This window comes from Protopterus annectens, chromosome 2.part0, assembly GCF_019279795.1.
Source record: "Protopterus annectens isolate FY-2018-M chromosome 2.part0, PAN1.0, whole genome shotgun sequence".
Lineage (NCBI taxonomy): Eukaryota > Metazoa > Chordata > Ceratodontiformes > Protopteridae > Protopterus > Protopterus annectens.
In genome coordinates, this window is record NC_056728.1 from 1,551,904,234 (window position 1) to 1,551,929,742 (window position 25,509).

Below are 25,509 nucleotides of genomic sequence, written 5' to 3' on the forward strand. Positions count from 1 at the left end.
ATTTCAGATGAAAACATTACACTGCTTTATCTAATACACATACAATCCCATGAAAATGAATGCAGTGATCACTGATTTCCCTTAGACACACCAATATCATCTGTACATATTCATTAAGATGTATACATATACCTATAGATAGATAGATAGTTCCCTGTCAGAAGAATAAAAGTTCACAAAAGCAAACACATATTGCATTTTGTTTTTGACCATCCAGGTTTTAGTGTTCCTGATTTGGTTTCTTGACGTTTGCTTTTGTGAGCTTTCATCCTTCTGATAAGAACTCATATTTGTGACATATACATACATACATATGTATATGTATGGATCTAGGACTATTGAACAAAACAAAACAAAAGAATAATCAAACATTACTTTTACGTTTTTGATGGATCGGATCACCGAACGGCAACATAACAGAAACAGATTTGGCCGGGCATACTTGTGCGAAAGTGCTTTTTACAGAAAAACACTTAAGCGTAAGTATGCCTGTTGTGGAGATTGCACTACAGTGGGGATAAGGGAAAATTCCTTTTTCCCCACTGTAGTGCAACCTTGGAGTGAGAATATTTAAGTAGGTGGGTGCAGCGGGGCTTGCCCCCCTGCAAAAATGTAAAAGTAATGTTTTTTTTGTTTTAAACACACTTTAATGAAAGCTCTTTTTCGATGAAAGTGCTTTCATTAAAGTGTGTTTGGTGATTGTGGATTTGGACTATTGAACTTTCATTCATTAGTCCTAGATCCATATGTATATGTGTGTGTGTGTGTGTGTGTGTGTGTGTGTGTGTGTGTGTGTGTGTGTGTGTGTGTGTGTGTGTGTGTGTGTATATATATATATATATATATATATATATATATATATATATATATATATATATATATATATATATATATATATATATATATATATATATATACATACATGGATTCACTTTATATCCTCGAAATACTGAAATATCGAAATTCAGTATTTCGAAGTTATAAAGTCGAATTTTTGAAACCACGAAAACTCAGAACCGCAAAATTCAAAATCTCACACAGCAGAGATTTTGAATTTCATGCTTCTACTGTACTACTACTATTACACACACACACACACACACACACACACACACACACACACACACACACACACACCATCCTCCCCACACACAAACATAAGCTCTCTATTACATAAAAACAGGGGGGCAAGCCCCCCTGCAACCACGCCACACTCCCCCTACTTAAATATTCTCACTCCGAGGTTGCACTACACACAAACACACACAAAACACCACCACACAAGCTATATTCTCCTCACACACACACATCACAGCAACAAAACACACTGACACACTCCACAGCCCCCACCTAAAACCCTTAACACACACATACACACACAATTACCTAAATCCATAACCACAGCAAAACCTCAGAAGCGCAAAATTCAAAACCACCGGTATTCAAGGTTTTGAATTTTGCGTTTCTGAGCTTTCGCTGTTCTCAGGATTCCACTTTATGGGCTCAAAATACTGAATTTTGATATTTCAGTATTTTGAGCTTCTAAAGTGAATTCACACACACATACACACACACACACACATATATATATATATATATATATATATATATATATATATATATATATATATATATATACATACATATGTCTGTGTGTGTGTGTGTGTATATGTGTATATGTATGTATATATATATATATATATATATATATATATATATATATATATATATATACGTGTGTGTTTGTGTGTGTGTGTGTATGTGTATATATAGATATATATATATATCAATTTTACAATGAAATCCGTAATCTTAACTTATCAAAGATATCACTTTCAGAGGTAAAACCCCTACCTGGCTACGAGTACTTGGAAGTTAATAGTATATTTGTGATCTGGGGATAAAATAGTGCAGGTTTGTAAATCATGTACTGTATGAGCTAAAGATATATTTATGCTGCACAAAGTATGCCATCAAAAGACAGAAGTTAGGTGCCCTTAAAACCTGAATGGTTGTATTCATGCTACCCTACATATGGTAAATGATAAATCTGTATGCAAGTTTTGATTTGAAAATATACTGATAACCAACAAAAAGATTGTCAATCAATAATATTTTATTAAGCACTTTCATCCTGTTATTTTAAATAAGATAAGTGCTTTTGTTTTGTTTCACCACAAAACTTCATCAGATAAAATAAAAAGGTTTTTTAGTGGTCCTACCTATTACACAGCATTTTCTGGAGATTTGCATCTTGTTGTTATGAACAGACTGGGGTTGTAAGCTGTTGAACTTTTGTGGCTTTTACTTCAGTTTGTAATTCTGCATAATGTATCAGACATATTACACTGGGTTATATACTCATACAGAATTCTTTCTACCACTCATTTTGGCATGTCACAATAACCATTCTGTGGTGATTACTGATAGTTCCATAAAAAGCCTGCATAGCTGAAGTTAAGAGAAGGTCGTAATTTGTATGGCTGAGAAGTGGCAGCATGGCTTAATTCTGCTTTTGGCTATAGATGGCACAGATTTTTGCAACTTAGTATGCTCAATGTCAGTGCAGGCTTGTCGTAGGTGCTTTTTTCTCATGTGTATAACAGTATTAAGGCCATTAAACTTTTGGTTTGGGATCTAGTCACATCCTGCCATCACACCAGAAGAGGAGTTAATTTCTTTTTTTATTCAATAACTGTAAATATATTTACTAGGATGAACCCCTCTCTCAATTGCACAGATGCACATCTGTAGAGAAAATGAAAAAGTTTAAAAAAATGAATCATTTAAGTACTGCAGTATGAAGATAGCTGACATGCCAAGTACCTATAAATGAGTTGCAACTCATTCATCTGTGCTCAAAAAGTTGTAACATCATCCACTGGTTACTCAACACTAGTAGAAAAAACATCCTTGCAACAAATCCATAAAATGTTGCAGTTGCTTACACCTTGAATAATCTGTTGAATTTTCGTATGAGGATCTGAATCAAAAGAACGCCTTGTAGGTGCTGAGATTAATTGACGTAAGCTCTACTCGACTATTGTTGTCCCATTAGAAATTCTGTCTCATAATATGTCCAATTCATATTTTCAGAGCCAAGGGAAAGCAGACTAGATAAATAAAACATAAGTACAGCTCTTTTGGTAAGTATTTGAGAGAAAATTGAACAGAGGCAGCTTTAAGACAAACCAAATGTTCTTTCTGTACATCTGTGGCCCATACTTATTCAAGACAGCAAAATGGCAGCTCTTATTGGCTGTTTGAAAATGTTTTATCCAATTCTATCTATTTCTATTCAATTCCTGCTGAAGCAGCTGAACATTCTAGTCATGTAGACAGGATTATATGAGGTTGATTTTGAATGATCTGAAAGAGCAACAATTTTGCACTACTTGTGTACTATCAGGATAATTAGAAATGGGAAGCAAAAGGCTTTTCATGATCACGCTATCAGTAGTTTGACTGAATTTTTTGCCATACTGACATCTGAGTTTTCACTGGGTCATAACATTCTAGGCAAGAGTAAAAGACTCTACTGCCAGTAAAAGTACAAATGGCACCATTACTCCTGTTAGCTCTGAGAAACCACAGTCCTGATTGCTGTTTAGGAAGAAGTGGAGATGTAAGTGATTTGACCTGACCCAATAACAACAGACCTTCCTGATGAGCAGTTGCACTTATCTGAGAAGTAACTGCAATGATTTCACAAATACTTTACTAACTAACTGGAATGCTGTCATGAAATTCTAGTGAGATAATTTCAACCTCTTCACCAAGATAGCTTGCTAAAGAAAAAGCTAGAGTTACTAGTGGGACAGTGTTGCCAATAATGGAGTCTGGGGATCCCATGATGGCTCGTCTTTGTTTATTTTATTTATTGCATTTGTTTACCGAGATAGTCTGGCTGGGCAGAAAGCCACCCCTTTTCAGTGGAGGCCTGCAGATAAAACTGTAGAACAATTCCAACATTATATAAAGAAAATAGTAAACAGAGATACAGACATTTAATTAACAAGTATAATAATTACACAGTGTTTGTTTGTGTCTTTCGGCTTTTCCCAGTTAGGGGTCACCACAGCGGAACTCCGATCCGCTAATGATTGGTCGTTGATTTATACGTGCCGAGTTACCAGCCCTGGTGAATTAATAGCACCATCGTGTAATGAGCTATGAATATTTTTTCCAGGAAGAAAACCTCCAAAAAAATACATAAAGAACATAGTAAACAGATGTATACAAGTAACAACAAATATGCAACATTTAAATAGAGAATTATTAATTAATAGCAACAATGTCTAAAGAACTAGGAAACGTGTTTGGAAATGAATTTGGTAAAAGGAGAGAAAAGAAGGAATTGGAAAATTAGCATTAACGGTTGAGAAAGAATGTTTTATGATTGGTAGAAGGAAGAGGGGGGAGAGGTAGAGGAAAAGGGGGACATTTTGGACTAATAACTAAGGATATAGTGCATACAAAGAATAGCAGAAAGAAAGGGGCAGGGCATTCATCAGCCTGCAGCTGTGCAAGTACAGAGCCAGGTATCATTTAGATATTCCCTTGTTTGTGACTTAAAGTAGTTGGTGTTTACTGTGTCTCTGAGAGTCAGAGGAAAAGGGAGTTTCAAATTTTGTCCAGGAAAGAGGAGTATCAAGAGTCACAGGCCAGTGTGGTAACATTTTTTCACTGGATCTCAGCTGTCTACCTGGGGTATAGAGTTGGAGAATATTTATGTAACTGGGGTATTTGTCTGGATAATAGATGAATTAAAACAAACAAAGGGCTCATGTAGTGCCCTCTAATAATGTAACAGGAAAAATAAACTGAAATAATAGATACACCAACCCAAATATAAAAAAAGAAGATTTTTTATAATCCAAAATATATAGAGTTAAGCACTTTTGTCCCTATAACAAAACCGGGACTTCATCAGAACCATGCTCATTAAAACAACAGTAGTTTAAATAATCCCATTAATTAAGTCACATTTTAAAAAGAACAAAATAAAAGACAGAAAACATATATAAAAACCACACCTTACTGTAAATATTTTCTTAAAAACAATGCAGTATGTAATAAAAGTACCAAAAAAGAAAAGTGCTGCATCAATTAAAATGTATGTACTTAAAAATATATATTATTTTATGTAGTAAGACATGCCCCAGGATTCAGCAAGCTCTGCACGGTGTGCGGGAATAGTGTAGGAGCTGCTGGAGGCAATATGGCCATCGAGATATCCTGGAACAAGCTCCCAGGATGTGCATGAGAGCTCCTGCACTATTCCTGCATGGATACAACTCCTGTATGCTAATTACCCCATTTGCAGGTGAAAACCATGCAAATGAGGTGAATTAGTGATCCAGGAAGCTGGCAGCCATCCGTGCAGGATTAGTGTAACCTGCATAAATGTACTCGGTTAGTAACCAAGTACATTTCTGCAAACTACAAAACGGCACCATGACAGCTCCAAATAAAGGGTGTATATAATGTGGAAAGCATGCCAATGGCCAAATATATGGCCATTGACATGGAAAACAGTTGCAAAAAAAAAATTAACTTTTATTCTTTTTTGGCCGATTTCGGCCGTTTAAGCATAGGGCAGCAGCGCACAAACGGGATCGGCCGGAAACTAAAAGTAAAACCCTGATAAAAGCTTTTTCTGCAAAATCACAATTTTGCCATTATAGTCAATGGAAGGCAGAAGACAACAAGGCCAGTGAATAGTGGTTCCTAAGGGGGAGGGCTCAGTGTCAGACTTGTAACTAGGCATGAGCAGGCAATTCTATGCAAATGAGGGGAATGATACTAAATCACAGATTTACCCTCATGGCTAGCCTGCACCCAACCATGTAGGTGCAGAAAAACCATGGTGCAAGCCTAAGAGCTAGCTGACATCATAGATGGGTGCATCAGGCATACTGTACGCTTATTGGAGCTCTGTGGCTCGGGATTGCCCTTAGCTTAGCAGAGCTAAGGAAAAGGGTGTGCACACTTTACATTGCCTAAATGGGTGTGCACCCCACGCACCGGGGTTTAAACAAATAAAAAAGTAAACCTGAAAATAGCAGCTCCATTCACATCTGAGCACTAGATTTGCGTGGTGCGCCTCGGGGCTTAAACAAGAAGGGCAATTGGAAGGGAAAACAGCAGTAGGAAAGTAATCAAGGAGAACTAGCATTTGTGGCAGGTGAAATATATCAGAATCAGCCAATTACACAGGCAGCAGCCCAGGCCAGCACAGTACTATAAACTATGCAAACACCTTTCCCTCTGGTTTTTCCCACAAACTCTACACCACCGGTGTACACAAACAGGGAAATTGTACCTAACGAAAGCAACAAAATGATAGGGGCTGCATTTGCTCTCATAAATCAACATGTGAAAGAGGCTGAGGGTGGTGAGGATGAGAATGCCGACAACCAACCCACAGTGAGGAGAAGGAGAAGTGTACAGACCCAGGGTAACTTACCAGGGGCTACATGAGCTGGAGATAGTGGAGTGCTATAGGGTGGACAGGGACCTCCTACATCAAATTGTTGAGCTTTGCTGGCCACGCCTCACACACAGAACCAACAGAGGGAAACCCAACAAAGTGGATACCAAGGTGTGTGTAGGCTTAAGAATAGTAGCCACAGGTACCTTTCAAAGGCTAACTGGGGATATCATGGAGAACCCACAGGCATCATCATCCAGGGTACTCCATCAGTTCCTGGATGCCATGTCAGTACATGCCGGCGAGCACATATATTTCCTCAACACTCATGAGGCTTTGACCAGCAATATGCATCTCTTCCACCAAATAGCAGAATACCTGAGGTAGTGCGTGCTATAGACTGCATGCACATACACATCAAAGCACCACCTGGGCAGCGAGGTAGAGTCTACATAAACCGCAAGGGCTTCCCCTCCATCAGATGCTAGGTCATGTGCGATGCCCAGAGCATTATAATGAATGTGGGTGCTGGCAGCCCTGGAAGCTATAACGACTCCCACATCTGGCATATGACGCAGCTCTACCAGAGATTTGCCAATGGAGACATCCCATATGGCCACCTAGTGGGGGATGCTGGTTATGCACTGGAGCCATGGCTGATGACACCCAACAGAAATGCACACACATCTGAACAAGAACTCCATAATGAGGCACACGCACAGACCAGAATCATAATAGAGCATGTATTTGGGATGCTCAAGTCATGGTTCTGGTGCCTGGACATATCTGTTGGAGCCTTGCAGTACTTACCAGCTACATGTGCCCAAATTGTCATTGCATGTGCCATGCTACACAATATGATCCTGTGGAAACAGCTGCAGCAGGAACAGCATGGGACAGAGCCACACAGCTCTCCACCATTGCCAAGGCCTGCACAGGCACAGAATGACTCAGAGGAGGGACAATCTGAGCCTGCCCCAGTAGGCAGAAGGATGTGTGCCCAGTATGTCCAGGCCTTAGCAAAGAGAGACTATACATAGCACATACACTGACATGGTAGGAACCCAGGGAATGACACCTCACTCTGACTTGCACATACAGTAAAAGGGATGCCAAACATGACACTACCTGTGCTTAACCATGTATAGGGAGTGTACTATGTGCATCCAACATAGTCAGCCCTCCAGCACCATCCTCAATACTGGCACAGCCACAAAGTAAGTCGCACTCACTATCAATTGCTGAAGGGAGTAGGATGTTATGCTACCTGTATCTATGGTATGGATGTGAGCATGTTAGGGAATTGGGTGGCTGAATGGGATGCCAGCGGATAGTAGACATCTATATCGGCAGCATGAAATCCTTATCAAATACTGGTGTCAACATAGTAGGCAGTACTAGACAAGGTGACAAAACCCACTGCAGGACATGTGGTGGTCCAAATGTGTGTCCATAGGACACACATGCATGTCAATGAGCCTCACATACTCAACAACAGTCTAAGCCAGCAAGCCAGGTGTAGACAAACACAAAGAAAGGCTGTGCTAAGACCTCTGATTGATGGCTATGGAGAACATGCCCCCTCAAGACCTACACAGACTATAACAGGTCAGGCAGTGGGATGTTAGTTCTGAAGGGTAAGAAGTCTGAAACTGAAATGTAGGTCAATAAAACCTAAGAACTGTAGTACACTGATATGCCTCTAGTCTGCATGATAGGTCAGAATACAGAATGAAATGGAGTACCTGAAATACCAGTACAGTCATAGCAAATGTGTACAGTTGTCAGGTGTGACCCCCCCCCCCAACAATCCTAGGTAGAGATGTAGTAACATGTATGTGTGGGTACAATAACAGTGGAGCACAGATTACCTGAGCCGGCCAAAGTAGCAGGATAGATTGCAGCACATGTACAATATGCAGGGCTGTGTGTGTTAGGTTGGTGTGTGCTGTATATTGTGTGAGAGTGGTCAGCATGTAGGCATGGCGGGTTGTGTCCTGGTTGCCAATGGCCGGTACTGCCAATGACAGGGCCAAGTTCTCACAACCACAATGCCAAACACAATGCATCCCAGCAAGACACATTCCAGCAGTAATCCATACTAATTGTTCGGATGCAATATCTGTCACCATCAGAAATATGGACATGGCATGAATGTAGGCCCAGCCATACAAACAGTATACAGGTGGAAGTACCCTAGACAGAGAGTGTATAAAATGTTACTGTCAAATGGACACACCTTTGGAATTGTACATACAGGTTATCAGCACATTAGTTGGGTTTGTATTATGGAATACTGATGTTGTCTGGCCAAACACTGGCAAACCACAAATGTCACAGGTATAAAGTACTGAGAAACTGATGTCCCTGCACAAGCCAGCAGAAGTGGAATGCCTCACGTATATCTGTGAGTCATCTGCAAGTAACGACCATAGCACACATGCACCTAGCCCGCCCCACCATCAGCCTCAGGTATCTAACAGGTCTTATCCCTGCTGTTGGGAATGAGTACAATATGACCCCCACATCTGTATGGGGATAACCACAGATGCAGCATGCTGAAGAGGTGTCCCATGCAGGTGTGTCCCTAGCTTTAAGCAGCACCCTGCCAGCATCCACACCACTGGTTCAATAAGGACAGAAACTATTGACATTAACACCTTGCACACCTACCCTGTCACCCCAGGGGAATATAGTGGCTTGCAGCCTGGGACTGTAGGAGTGACACAATGCACTGGCCTGCTACAGATGGCCTGCATCACTACCAAATGTCCTACAGTCCTCTGTCAAAGGTCTGTGTCTCACCCGTACAGCCAATGTATGTTATCACATGGACTCCCAAATAACAACATAACACAGTCCACAGAACTCAAATGCAAGGCCATGTCGACAAATCCCAGTAGCATGTCCACGATGTCCTACTGCATGAACTGTGGACCAATCACTAAATACTGCTGGGATGAAGTGATAACTATAGGGATACTTATCAGATAATGTTTGCATAATGTTTGGAAGAGTATAGAATAGTAGAGGGGGGTAGAAGCATGGACGCCATGGAGTGTGTGAAGTCTGAAACACAGCTGTGTACATATACTATCCCTGCCTGCAAACACAGGAATGGGTAGCTACAAACCTGCTCGTAAACCACAATGTGAAGGGATAATGACCAGAAATCCGAGCACTGCCTATGGGTAACCTGTGCGAATCTGTACAGCTGTGAGGTATGGCCACAGCAGGATATGGCCATACTGTCACGTCAATGGATGTACAAGCATGGGATCCTCAGCCACCACTGTACCAAGGTGCTGAACCATTTACACTGACCGATCAGCAAGTGTCTGCAGCTCACCCTCCAGAATGGCATGATTGTGCAAGAATATGTAGGCTGCAGACCACAATACTGGACACAGCCTCATTCATATTGTGCTCCCCAAGAAATTTCTGCAAGCAAATATGTATACCTGTCAGTAGTTGATGACATAAAACATCACAGTGTAAAACAGTACATATGTTTGAATATCTCTGTTAACACCAACACCATGTAGCAGAAGCAGCACAGACACAATTAGTTACAGTATCCCACTATCCTTTTCCGATTGTGACCCAATATTGTCAAACGATCTACAGATATCCTTTAGAAACAGGCTGCTAGCTGTATGTGTAGAACACAAAAACTGTACTGGAGTACAACTTTCCTGGAATGGATTCACACATTCAATACAGAAGATCATATTGGGCATGCTCCCACACTTAGAGAAATGAAGCCCATGTCTGGCAACAACAGTGGACTATAAATATCTGACAGTCACAGATGTTTGTGCACACACTCCAGATTGCACCCAGTCATGCTTTGCACATACATCAGAGAGGAATACACATGCATATCCAAGGACAACACACTATACTAGGCCAAACTTACACATACATAGATGTGTGGAAGTGAGTGGACAGTGTCAAAGAACTTTCCATTATGAGGCCTGTCCCACCCAACACACTTCCAATTGGTTAAACCACATGATGTGCATATGTCAATCACTGTAGACATTTGCTTCTGCTATCTCTCACTGTGGTGCTTGTGATAACTATGTAACATGACTGTACAAGTCATTATTCATCTAGCAGTTGTATACACTTTCCTGTTAAATGTAAACCTGTGTGTAACCGAGTGTTGTGTGTTTGCTTCCAGATGAGTGGTTTATGGCCCATTCACACAAACTGCACTCCCCATTGCCCTACTTTGGCAAGCCTGCTAGTGTCATTCACCTTGAAATACACCTTTGGGGAAGGAGTAGTCCTATAAGCTCTGTGGCATGTGGTATAACTGTGTAATGCACTAGTGTGATGTACTAGTTGGGTAGGAGTTCTAATCCCAGATATGGAAACTGTGAGACTGTGTGTTTGTGTAGGAAGCAATGCTTTTGTGGTCATTCACAGTCACTGCACTTTCAATTGCACTACTTTGACAAGCCTTCTGATGTCATTCACCTTGAAATACACCTTTGGTGATTGAATAGCCCTATACGCTCAGTGGCACATGCTATAACTGTGTAATTCTGTACTGTGATGTACTAGTTAGATAGGAGCTCTAATCCCAGACATAGCAATTGTGAAACTCTGTGTGTGTTTGTTTGTCTGTGTAAGGATCAGTGCTTTTGAGGGCATTCACAGTCACATCACTTTCCATTTCCCTACTTTGGCAAGCCTGCTGATGTCATTCACTGTGAAAAACACCTTTGGGGAAGGAGTAGCCCTATAAGCTCCATGGTGCATGCTATAACTGTGTAATGCTGTTGTATGATGTACTAGTTAGGTAGGACTTCTAACCCCAAACATGACAACTGTGAAACTCTGTGTGTTTGTGTAGAATTGTTTGTCTGGGTAGGGATCAATGATTTTATGGCCATTCACAGTCACTATACTTTCCATTGCACTACTTTGGCAAGCCTGGTGATGTCATTCACTGTGAGATACACCTTTGGGGAAGGGATTGCCCTGTCAGTTCCATGGCTCATGCTATAACTGTGTAATGCTGTAGTATGATGTTCTAGTTAGGTAGGAGTTCTAATTCCAGACATGGCAACTGTGAAACCTTGTGTGTGTGTGTGTGTGTGTGTGTGTGTGTGTGTGTGTGTGTGTGTGTGTGTGTGTGTGTGTGTGTGAGAGAGAGAGATTGTTTGTCTGTTTAGGGAACAATGCTTTTGTGGCCATTCACAGTCACTACACTTTCCATTGCACTACTTTGGCAAGCCTGCTGATGTCATTCACCTTGAAATACAACTTTGTTGAAAGAGTAGCCCTATAAACTCTGTGGCACATGCTATAACTGTGTAATGCTATAGTGTGATGTACTAGTTAGGTAGGAGTTCTAATCCCAGACATGGCAACTGTGTGTGTGTGTGTGTGTGTGTGTGTGTGTGTGTGTGTGTGTGTGTGTGTGTGTGTGTGTGTATGTGTGTGTAGGGATCAATGCTTTTGTGGCCATTCACAGTCACTAGGCACTCCTTAAAATGGAGAACATCAATATCTGTGTAGCAACAAAGACCTAGTTTAAGGCTCCAGAGAGCACCCCTGCAATACCAGGCTACAACTATTACCACACTTTTCAGCCACCTAACTAGGACCAAAACATTAAAGGTGGAGGAGTGTCCATACTCCCCAAGGATATTCACACCTCCAGGCTAGTTGCCCAACATAATGCGTCTGAAATTCTCCAGGGACAATTAACACTAGGTAAGACTGCAATCCAAATTTTAGCTTGCTACAGATCTCCCACCATCCCCCAAGATTCTCACTACACCTTTCTAAACATACTGGAAAATATTAAGATGCAACCAAACACCCTAATACTGGGTGATTTCAACTAACCTGCCATTAACTGGGAAAATTACTCGTGTACCTACACCTTTGCCCATCGGTTCTTGGAATTCATAAATTCCAATGCCCTGGATCAACTAATCCATAGTCCCACAAAGGGCTCCAATATCCTAGACCTGGTCATTACCAACATGAGAAATCGATGCTCCACACCCATGGTCACCACCTCATTGGCCAGGTCTGATAATAAGCTAATCACCCTTGACATCCACATCCCTCCCCCACCCCCAGTAAGGAAACCTCCATAAAATCTTCTCCAAAGCCAACTTCATGCTACTCAAGTCAGAAGTGACAAACTTCATGACACTCATGCAGATGGGAACTGAAAGTTCGACTGCTGAATCCTACACTAAGGCACTGTACGAGCACATCCACTCGTGCATGAATCGTGCCATCCCAAATAGAACCAAGATGCCCTCCTCCAAAAAAGGAAGCCAATCTGGTGGTCCCCTGCCATAAACAAACTTTACAACAAAAGGAAGAAATTGTTGCAAAAAAGAGGAAAATCCCAGGATGCAAAAAAACTCCCTTACCAGCCTCAGTAAGAAGCTGAGATCCCTCATAAAATCCTCCAAAGATAGTTACAAAAATAATATAGCCAAAGATTCGAAAGACAACCACAAGCCATTCTATAGCTATGTCAGGAATCTAAATGGCAATGCTCAGATCTGCTCTGAGTTACAACAGAATGGCATTAAATATACTGATGCCAAGGATATTGCCAATATCCTGGCAGATCAATACAGGGCCAACTTCACCCGCCCCTCACCTCCTAAAGGACCCATCTCAATACCGAAAGATTGCCAAATTCTGGTAATAACAGCCACACAGGTAAAAAACACACTCTGCAAAGCTAAGAATACATTATCCATGGGACCAGACAACATCCCAGGCTGTGTACTACATGAACTACAGAATGAATTGGCACCTTACCTAAGTGCCATGTTTAATCATAGCCTTACCTCAGGCTTTGTGCCCACTGAGTGTCATACAGCTACAGTTATCCCACTCCACAAGGGGGGATCCACCTTGGATCCTGGGAACTACTGCCCTATCAGTCTGACAAGCCTGATCTGCAAGGACATGGAACGTATTATCATGGAACTTATAAACAAAGACATTGGCAACCTTCAAACACTGGACCCCCACCCAGTTTTGGTTAGTGAAGGGCCGATCTTGTCTCCTGAACCTGATTGACATCTTTGAATCAGTCTCCAGATCTGTGGATGAGGATAAGGTGGTCCACACAGCCTATCTGGACCTTGCCAAGGCCTTTGACACCATCTCCCAGTCTGGAATCATAGATAAACATACTAAGCTGGCCATTAATCCCTACATCACTCGATGGGTTGCCAACTGGCTTACTGACAGAACCAACACTGTAAAAGTAGCTGACTCCAACTCCAGCTCCAGACAAGTGACAGATGGTGTACCTCAGGGTTCAGTCCTGGGACCGCTCCTCTATTGCATCTACTTCTCTGAAGTGCAGGCCAACACTAAGGGACTCTGGCTAACAAAGTATGCAGAAGACTGCAAACTGGGAACCATTACTGAATCCCCAAATGATGTGGATATTTTACAAAAGGGCCTTACAGAAACAGATGATTGGTGCCAGAGCCATGGGCTCAAGCTCAATGCCAAGAAATGTATAGTTATCTCCTTTAGGGAGAAACATATACCCATGAATCACCACATAGGTGGCAGTACACTAAACAGTGAAAGTGTGATAAGAGACTTCGGGAAGCAGGTGGGCAGTGGTCTCACCTTTGATAACCACATCACCATAACAGTCAGGAAATCCTTCTATGTGGCACACCTCATTACTAAGGGCTTTTCATCCAGAAAAAAGGAGGTCATTGTCCCACTGTACTCATCGCTCAGTAGACCCATTATAGAATATAATGCCCCATTTGGTATGTACCTCTTAAGACATCTGCAACAACTAGAAAGGCCACATGAATACCTCACTAAAAGAATCACAGGCTTAAAACAGATGCCTTATGCTGACCATCTAAAAATAATCTAGCTATACTCTGTCGCAAATCGTCTACTCAGAGGCAATCTCTGCTTAACATACAAGGCTATGTCAAACTTAGAGCTATTGGACATGCTACACTTAAAGAAATCCCAATACCTCAGAGCCACATGCTCAAGGGATCTAAACCTTGTCATCACAATGAACAAAACATGCTGTAGGGATGGTGTCCTGACCCAGAGCCTCCCCAGACTCTGGAATAAACTGCCCATACATGTCAAGCAGACCGCCTCTTTAGCCCTCTTCAGAAGGAACCTTGACGATTGGATGGGAAATTGGAAATTCACCCCATGGATCATGTCAGTCTCCCTGCTAGACAGGGGTCCAGGGAAGTAAATATTGTAGGAAGAAATAGACAGAGAATTATTATGGCTAGGCTTGTATAGGCCCTAGGGCCGATAGCCTAGTACCAACCCATGAACCTATGAACTACATTTTCCATTGCCCTACTTTGGCAAGCCCGCTGATGTCATTCACCTTGAAATACACCTTTAGGGAAGGAGTTTCCCTATAAGCTCCATGGCAAGTGCTATAACTGTGTAATGCTATAGTGTAATGTGCTAGTTAGATAGGAGTTCTAATCCCAGACAGGGCAACTGTGAAACTCTGTGTCTGCGTGTGATTGTTTGACTGGGAAGGAATCAATGCTTTTGTGGCCATTCACAGTCACTACACTTTCTATTACACTACATTGGCAAGCCTGCTGATGTCATTTACCTTGAAGTACACATTTAGTGAAGGAGTAGCCTTATATGCACCGTGGTGTGGGCTATAACTGCGTAATGCTGTAGTGATGCTTTTGAGGCCATTTACAGTCAAATCACTTTCCATTCCCCTACTTTGGCAAGCCTGCTGATGCCATTCACTTTGAAATACATCTTTGGGGAAAGAATAGCCCTGTAAGCTCTGTGGTATGTGCTATAACTGTGCGATGTACTAGTTAGGTCGAAGTACTAATCCCAGACATGGGAACTATGAAACTCTGTGTGTGAGTGTGATTGTTTGTCTGGATAGGAATCAATGCTTTTATGGCCATTCACAGTCACTATACTTTCCCATTGCACTACTTTGGCAAGCCTGCCAATGTCATTCACCTTGAAATACACCTTTGGTGAAGAAGTAGTGGTATAAACTCCATGACACGTGCTATAACTGCATAATAGCTCTGTGGCACATGAAATAACTGCATAGAAATGTAATAGCAATGCATAGTCAGGCAGGTGTTTGAAACCCTGTACTGGTAAGTGTGTAACACAATCATGCTTAGCTTTTACTCTCCTACCCCTTTCGTTTCTTACTTTGTCTCAGTCTGTCTTTCTCACTCCCTCTCTGGGTGATGTGGAAAGTACACCTGCTTTGCTTAGACAGCAGCTTGTGTTTTGTAAGTGATGTTCATGATCAGCTGATGGCCTGTGCATGAATTGCTATTGCCCATTGATCACATGTGGAACAGCTGTGGTAATATCCCCATAGCCAATTGCATGGAAACACACTCCTATAACTAGGAACATCATGTGGGGGTTAGCTCTTTTCATTCACTGTGAGCAGGACGTCATGTCAGTGTTTGGCAAACAGCATCACAGAGGGTAGTGGGATACACTGTGGAGACATGCCAACAAACAGGAAAGGGATGTTCCAGACATGACTACAGAATGTAAGTCTTGCTCTTCTGCATTTGAAGTAATGTTGGTTTAATAGCATTTGTGTGGATATGGCTGGTCTACATGATTTAATGCCTGCCATGACAGTGTTATGTGGTTGAGGAAACTCCCACCTTTAGGGCTATCTGCAGACTGGCCAGTGTTTGGAGTCTTACATGTGTTGTGTTACTCACAGATGACCTATCTTTAGAAATGCAGTAGCATAGTCTGAGGATTGCAGTCAGTACATGGTGACAGCCATGAGAGTTACTGACTTCATATCCCTCAGAAGACATATGTCACAACAAACCTTGTTACACCAGTAAATGTATGAGGTTATTACAGCAACATGTCAGTATTGGCCCTGTGTTTGTTCCTCCAGCCACAACTCCGTCAACCTTTGTACATATGTCATGCAGTAAGAGGTGCATATATTCAGTACACCATTATTTATTGGCATCATGCCTGATAACAAGCCAGTGAGATATCAGACTGCTAGACATGTTATGTATAGTAGGGGTTATATTTGAGGACAAAACCTGGACATTCTTTTGTAGTGTGTACAGTAGTGAGGTCTGTGTACTTATGGTGATTGTCGACAGAGTGTGTATTGCGAATATGTACCTTGGCCTGTGTACAGACTGTGGTAGATGTCATTGTTCTTGGTCCTGTTCTATCTGATGTTGCATGCTGCTCCAGTGTATGGTACCCTATCGGCTTACATGTTTGTAGGGCTAAGCTCACACATGTCCCATACCACAGTCAGGCATTGGAATACACTGTGTATTGGCCTAGTATATGTAGGGTTATTGTGTGAGTGGCACATACGAGGATGGTGTTGATCAGACAGTCCATATACTGTAATATTAAGCATGCTTACCATATGTGGCTGTGGCTGTGTTCACATTGGTTGTGGGTATGCGCTTTCACACAGGTGTCTGTTACTCCATGCTGTTACATGCCTGTAGACCCTGCTATATTTGCAGGTACATGTGTATCTCCCCATAAGAAATGTAGACCAGTGCTGTGGCAGTCTGCCTGTAGTTTGCACAGTGCTTTGTGACATGCCTAGCAGCTCAGTGTGCTTGCCCAGTGTGATGTTATGTCCAGATATTTGTCAGATGTACTGCTGCCGGGCCACCATAACTGTTGTGTATTTCTGACAAAGCAGTGGGATACTGTACAGATGTATGTCACTAACTAGTGGGTACTATGTGGGGTTGTGACCTCTTTTCCTCCAGTTATTATGTGTCAGGACAGACAGGAGTGTGTGAATGCATAAACTGTGTGAGTATATGTATACCAGTATGTACGTGATATATCCATTTACATGGCTGTTTACATCCACATTGTCAGGCTTGGTCCACACGTTGTGCACTAAGGGGTTCTGTGTATTCCTCTGGACTGACCAGAGTGTGTCAGACTGTCGCCATTTATTGGTCATATATCTGCTGTATTCCACAGGACCATTACTGTGATATCTGTGGTACTGTACTATGATGATCTTATGATGTCTGTCAGTAACTGATGGCATACATCTCAATATCAGATGTGACCTTCCACACACAACATTTCTGTTAAGACAATCCATGTTACAGTAGTCACAGTCTACATTTATACCTGCAGTACTTACATGACATCCCCTTGCACTAAGAGGTTGTGACTATTGGTGCTGAGGTATGACTTCACTCCGTGTTCTGGACATATGTTAAACATATATGTATGTGTGTGTGTGTGTGTGTGTGTGTGTGTGTGTGTGTGTGTGTGTGTATATATATATATATATATATATATATATATATATATATATATATATATATATATATATATATATACTTATGTGTAAACATTACTGTTGTTTATACCTTCCCAGATGTATCACACTGTATTTATCTGATATGTGTATATTTAGATATAACAACACATGTAATTTAACAGTAATATCGCTAACAAATACTACACAATTGCAGAAGTAATAGTTGTTCAGTACTATTCACTATGCCTACTGACAGATATATTAGAAAAACAACAACTGTCTTCACAGCTGTGATGGCTTAGTGGTTAACTGCTGTGACTATAGTCTACAGGGTCCTGATTTCAAGACCTGCAAGGGCTGTTTATTTTGTTGCTTGGCAGAACAAGGGCTGTTGGATATAGAGTGGTTAAGGCAGTTTTGAGCAGCTTTAAGTGGGTTTGCATGGGTTTGTGTGATGGTAAGCACTGCTAATGTATGAGTAAACATACAGGCGCTTACACCATATAGGCTTAGCTTACTAGTGCGCACATCTGCTTAGCATTTATATTGCAGCAATGCTGAAACCTGCTAAGCATGGTTCAGGCATGGTAACCAGTGCTCACATTCTGGTCTGATAAAACAGCAGGGTAATGACATCTTTAATAAGTGTATTTAATGCCATGTACATAAAATGCATCTATGTACTGTGATTTCAGTAGTAAGGGGTGTGAGTCTACTGTCTGGGACACCTGAGTATATATGGCTTGTACAACACTCTTTTCTGTTTGAATGTGTTACATACATGGGTAGTATCCCAGGTTATATGCAGTCACACTGGCATGTAGTGTATCATTACATTACTACTGCTGACAGTTCTTTCCCATGTAAGAGTAGATTGCAGAATGTAGTACTAGAACCAGACACCCCTGCATGCAAAGATGGACTCTGAGTCCTCACTGTCATATTCCTGGTGTGTGAGCTGTGTCTCATTAAATATTTCCTACTGGATAATGATCTGACATGTGGAAAATAACTGTAGACTACTGTGTGTATAGCACATGTCAGTGAGGGCTACCGTCATGTAGTAATGGCATACCTATCAGTGTCAGACATCTATCTGTCAACACATTCATCCTAATGCATAGCTAGTTGGCTAGCTGATGTCTGTCTGTCCTCTGTACAGATGTGCAGATGTCAGGTATCCATCTTGGCTACTTATAGGCAATCTATGCTTGACTGACACTGACATGTCTGCCCAGCTGTGTTATGAATGCCACAGCTAGGAATCCACACCCTGTATGCACCACATGCCATTGATACCTCAACTACACTACCACAGTCAACAGAACATGTCTGCGTACAGGTGTCCAAGACAGACACTGACCATGTTATGTAATACGTGTTGCATGCATGTCAACTGGAGCACCTTACTGGTCCTCTGCAAGAGGCAACCAGATGATTGGCTGATGCATGTAACTCTCATGCTGAGGATCACCCCTGTGGTGATAGATGGCCTGCTGGCACATGGCACATGACATGATATCACTGTACACACATCCCCTACACTTCCCATCTCTCCATGGACAATAGCCTGATACACATCTATGAACACATGCACAGATGGACCACAGTACTGACAAATGTGTATGTCTGCATTACTGAGAATATCAGTGTCTGTGTGTTTGTAGACCTGTAGTTGAGAATACCCTGAGGCCCTTCACACCCACCGCACCCCCCATTGCCATAGTTAGATGTGGCTGCTGCTTTACCGGTCATTACATGTACCTTTTTACACTCTTTTCCCTAAGAGCTATCTGGGGCTTGCAGTACCAGAACAACACTGTTGTACAAATGGATTGATAGGCATGGGATACCTACTGAGTTCTGGCAAGTGTGTGTATGTGTGTATATTTGTATATTTGTAGGGTACAGCATTCTAAGGCCACATTCTCCTAATACAATATGCCTTGCCAAACGGAATTAGGGATAGTGATGTTGCTGACCGTAGGAGAACCATGACAATGCATCACCCTACTATGCCTGTGGCATGTGCATTAGATGCATATCCCTGTAGTAGCACTCTTGGGATAGACAAGGGGTTGTATTGCAGTCTTGGTCAATGTGTGATGGTACGTAGGTCAGAGTGTTATCATCTGTTTCAGTGCATACAAAATCCACTGTGAGGTGTGGGTGCAGGGTATACTGTCTTTACACCATGGTACCCCCGGTATATGTCCCATGTTCCACTGTATGGGGACCACTGTCACCATCAACCATGCAGGTAATATGATATGTGTGATAACACTATCCAGCACAGTTATGCATGTGCTGTGTGCAACTTATCTGCAACACAATGGACACACTGACAAAGTAGTTAGTACTGATATGCCCAGGTCTCTCAAATGTGTTCTGACTGTTATGTGTTTGTCAATGTGCATATGACAGTATGTCACACTATGTATTGTCCATAAACAACCAGTACATCCCCCATTACCATACTGTACAGGCCTGGGGATGTTCCTCACGTAACATGTAACCTGGAACACACTTCATCCTAAAAGCTGTGTGGTGTGTGCTATTAAGGCCACACACATCAGTAGCACTACATGCCTAGGTAGGGGATCTAGTCCCAGTGTTGCCAAGTAAGAGTATGTGTGTATGTGGAGAATCTACTTCCGTTTGCGGAATAACATGTCCCAGGAGGTCATCTGTCCGAGAACTGCCTGGCATATGCTAACATTTCACAGGTATCATCCTGTGGAAATACATTCCATCACAACTAGTGGTAGATGTGTAAATGCCCTCTTCCCCACTGTATAGGTGTGCAGTGATGCTGAGGTTGGTATATATAGCTGGGTGTGTCTCTTATGGACACAGCCACCATCATTGCAGTTACTGTTGAGTGTATCCCCCCGCTTAGCTGGCTGTAATACTGTACAGTTCATGTTAACAGGTTAAGTAGTTGTCTATCGCACTATCTGCAGTTCTACAGCACCTCTCACCCTCCAAAGGGTAGGGTTGTGCAACCCACACCAGCACACCTATGTTTACTGAGTTGAGGATTGCACTACATTGGGGACGGGGACATATACCCTTCCAGTAGCATCGCCAATGACATTAAACTAGCGGACTGCTTATTTCACAATGTGTTGTTGTGCCTATTCTGTCTTGGTGGAATTACACAGGCTACAATGTGTTTCTTGCACAGGTACATACATCCATGTGTACAGTATACTCTTTGTATTGCATCAACACCAAAGCCTCTGTTTGTGTTATACACAAACATGTGGTGTGTACCACCCAGTACATTTACCATTGTCCACTGTAGAAGGGATGCTGACAGTAGCCACCATGCACTCACCTGTATACACCACCCCCAGACCTATCAGCCATGTGGCACATGCAGTAACTGTTATACAGACCTGTGACATGTGTTCACCTGTACCCAGGATATGGCACAGACAAGGTGTCACCACAGTGCCATACCCCTTGTAGGATACCACAGCAGACCATCCTCCTGCTGACACATGGACACCTACAACACAAACGGAATACATTAAGGAGACCACAGTCACTCAGTGTTAATAACAGCTATAATGCCTCATGGCTGGACAGCTACACTTCCTGACATGTAAGCATTAAACTTTACTGCTGACAACATGTTACACAGCATTACATTGCTTCACCATAGTACAGTCACCGTGTGCATCAGAACCATATTAGCCTGTCCCTGCATCGATGTTATGGATGACAGAGTTGTGGCACAGGTATCATCATATGCACAGGGTGTGTTGTTGGTTTGCCAGAGACCTAGGCTGAGCCATACATTTGAAACCATGTGTGTGAGTGAGGGAGTTTAATTATTAAAATGGCCATGGTGATGTGGTGTGTGTAGGTATGGGGTTGCCCTAGCTTTGTTTGCATTGTGTGTGAGAATGCATGCACACAATTCTGCCATGTGGCTGCCCTATACAGGTATTTGTTGGACAGCTGCAGGCCATACCTTGCAGGGTGTGCAGTTCAACGTCTCCGGCCATAGACATGAGAACTGTGCCTGCCAGGGGTTTCACGGGCACCACCAAGTACAAGCCATGATATGGTGCTCTCCCCTGATGATGACATATATCTGCTGGATCCAGGTCTCCCCTGTGACTGGCCAGGGCCACGTGCATGTGGCCTGCTCTGGTGTGGTGTGGACAGCCCCCTGCAGTGCTGGGGCTGGTATTGCCACTATGAGAGTGGCTTGGTGTTCTTGCACATCCACGTTGACCTCCAGCTGATGGTGTTTCTGGCCTACATCCACATGGCTGTCCCACCACTCCCACCATATGTTTGAGCACAGACATTCCACGGTTGAGGATTCCCACCATCTCACCCAACCATCTATCCATGACCTCTGAAAAATAATGGAGGGCACCTGCAAGATCACGGATGTTGTCAGTAACAGCTGAATGAGTAGCCCTCTGCAGCCTCAGAGCCTGTCTGGTGTACCATTCCATATATGCCTGCACCTCCATGACGGCCTAAAACATGCATCTGGTGGTACTAGATGTGGAACTTCTGCCAGGGGCATGATGACTAGCAGCCCTCCAATGAGCACCCCTGTAGATCTGCCTATGTGGTACCCCACCAGACATCCGGCTATGGCTGCTGTGTCCAGACACACATACCATAGATACCACACTGTCCTTTCCCATGCCACCAACCGCCAACTGTCCCTCAGCTATGACCACTGGTGATGGGCTATGTATAGGCATTGTGACTGTGCATGCAGATGGGGTGGATAACAGTGAGATGTCAAACGATGGCACAGCTTCAAACCCTGACAACACCGCCTGTGCCTCAACACACCTGTCATCATTTTCAGTGTTTGTATGGATACCAACATCAGATTTCCTCCAGGATGGACCCTGACCCACCTCGACACCTGTGAGAGGAAAACAAGAAATGCACTTTAAGACCTGTATGTCATTGCACACACACACATACACACACACACACACACACACACACACACACACACACACACACACACACACACACACACACACACACACACACACGTACCCTGACATTCCACCATACTTCTTACCTGTCCCTGAGTTTACAGAATGTCCCTAGTTATTTCTCTTAAGTCTCCCATCCTGCATCAGTCTTGGATAATTACAGCCAATAATACCAATCATTAACATATCATTCTTCTAATTGCTTAGAAAAGTGATCACAAAACATGACTTGTTACTCCATTACCTCTTTGACTTGATTAGAGTCGTTTATTCAAAGACTCCCTGATGCCATCCAGTGTTCACCCTGGTTTTATCCAGACATCTTGAGCATGGCCCTCATATGTTATGGGCTACTACAGTCACTCAATAATGTCACGCACTGGAGTATCAAACATAACTATTGTTCAGTAGATTCAAGATATGTTGCTCTATAAACTTTTTATGTGGACTACAGTAATATTTGGAAACACTCTCTGGTGTTGTCTAGTTATTCCCCCAATGCATCTGTAGTGCTGCATATGTGGGTATTCTTTCACCTTTTTGCTGATTGCAATTAAAACAGTATCCCTGGTGTCTAGTTTTCCCTCCCAATGCATGTTTCATGCTGCAGCCATTATTATACTATCCTGAGATTACATGTCAGAAAAGTATTCCTGGTGTCTCATGTGTCTGTCCATGTCCATGTACTGCATGATTCCAAAGGGAAGTTGAGAGGTATGAACAACCCCACACTCACACATGTGCATACATGGACAAACACACACACACGCACACACACACACACACACACACGCATGCACACGCACGCACACACACACACACACACACACACACACACACACACACACACACACACACACACACACACACTTACTTACAGGTGAGGTTGCACAAGGATATTACACACAGACCTCTCATTACACATCTGTCAACATGCCTGACATATGGCACTCAACAGCATGCAGTGCAGCTATAGTCAATCCCTGCTAGCATCATTATACATCTCTGTGATGGATGGGTTGTGTTAGTAGGTCATGCCCCTTCCCTTGGAACACACTGCATCCATGTACACAGTATTGCTGTGCACCTGTTCGGCACCCTGGCACGTACTGTGTACCATACCTCACAGGTCTACACATCATTGCTGAATGTGCATATGTGTGTCAGTTATGTTTGCTCTGCTCTTCACAGCCCCTATCTGTTTGTCCAACACATACCTGGGATGATATGCGTTCAGATATCATTTGTGAATGCCTGATGTCTGATTTACAGATCTCATCATTAGCGGTACATGTATGGCCAATAAAATACAATTACACTGACAATCTTCAAACCTTACCGTGGCTATGGGCAGTGTACACACCTTTATTGATATGGCGCCCTCTTCCTTGATATGCCATGGGGCCACATTACTGCATATGTTAACATTACATGAGCCTGATATGTGACATATGACCTGTGCAATCAAATGCAGTGTCAAACAAATGTGTTAGTTGTGCAGATGCTGACTGAGATGCATACAATTTGTGGGTGCATATTTGTGCACGCCCTTATCATGATGGTTTGTTGCACCTACTATTATGTGTACTAAAGCAGTCACTATTCCTGGCAGGTATATACTAACATGGGCCATCTGCATTTGCCAGTAATTGGTAACTCTGCCCTACAAATGTCCCCAACTCTGCATGATTGCAAGGTAAACTCATGTGCACATCCCTTGGAGGTCACACAGTGCCATCACTATTGCTGTGGAGTCAGTGTTATGTCTGCTACATTTCATGACCTTGACTGTGTGCAGATACAGCCATTCATAGTGTGCTTTGGATCTCTGCTTCAGTGCACTGTTGTGTTTCATAATGACACCCCCTCCCCACCCTCAGCCTTTTTGCAGATGCTTGACAACTATGGTCTACTCATGTGTGTCATTTTGCAGTGTCCCAAACACTGAACACCATGTGTACCGGCCTAGTCCATGCTAATGAATGGCAAACATACAGGTGTACACTAGCACTGGCAAGGTACAGATGGGGATGGTGGGCCTGAGGTGGGGAGAGGTGCTGGTTGTGCAGCACATGTATCTTAATTGATACTGTCTGTAGGTTTCCAACATGGTCTTGGCACACCAGTACACATTGCAATGCATGCCATTTGGGGACCTTTGCTATTATGCATATGCTACCTGTAGAGAAGCCTGGATGATGTTTCCTGTTGTACAACTGTCCCATCTGATTACCCTAACCCATGGGCCACACTTATGCAGAATCCAGCAATTGCCAACATGGGTACTGCATAGCCTGTACTTGCTGCACATTCCTGCAACTCCCTCAGTGTTGTGGCATGTTACTAGGCAACCTGCGTGATCTGTTTGCAACATGTGTCGTCATCTGTCTTAGATGGCCATTTGTTTATTTTCTACATTAATCCTGTCCCATACATCCTTGCCACATACATGACTGTCTTCACTGTTAGCCATTGTATATGCAATGGTGAAGTAAGGCTACATGCCCAACTCCTGGGTGTTACCTGTTGGGTATGGGATCCATTCCATGGCTTGTAAGATGTGTGCAAGCCACAGCTGCCTCTGTTGCAGGTAAGTCGGCACATGTGATGGCCAAACGTCTTGGACAGCAGACCATTTATTGGTGTGACATTGAGGACCTGTACTTGCTGGAAGGTACATACTCATGAAGAGTGCATGCTGTCAGTACCTCAAAATCTACTTCCACAATATGTTATCTGGAGTGTATGCACACATATGCTTCCAGTGTTTGTGAAGGTATGTATTC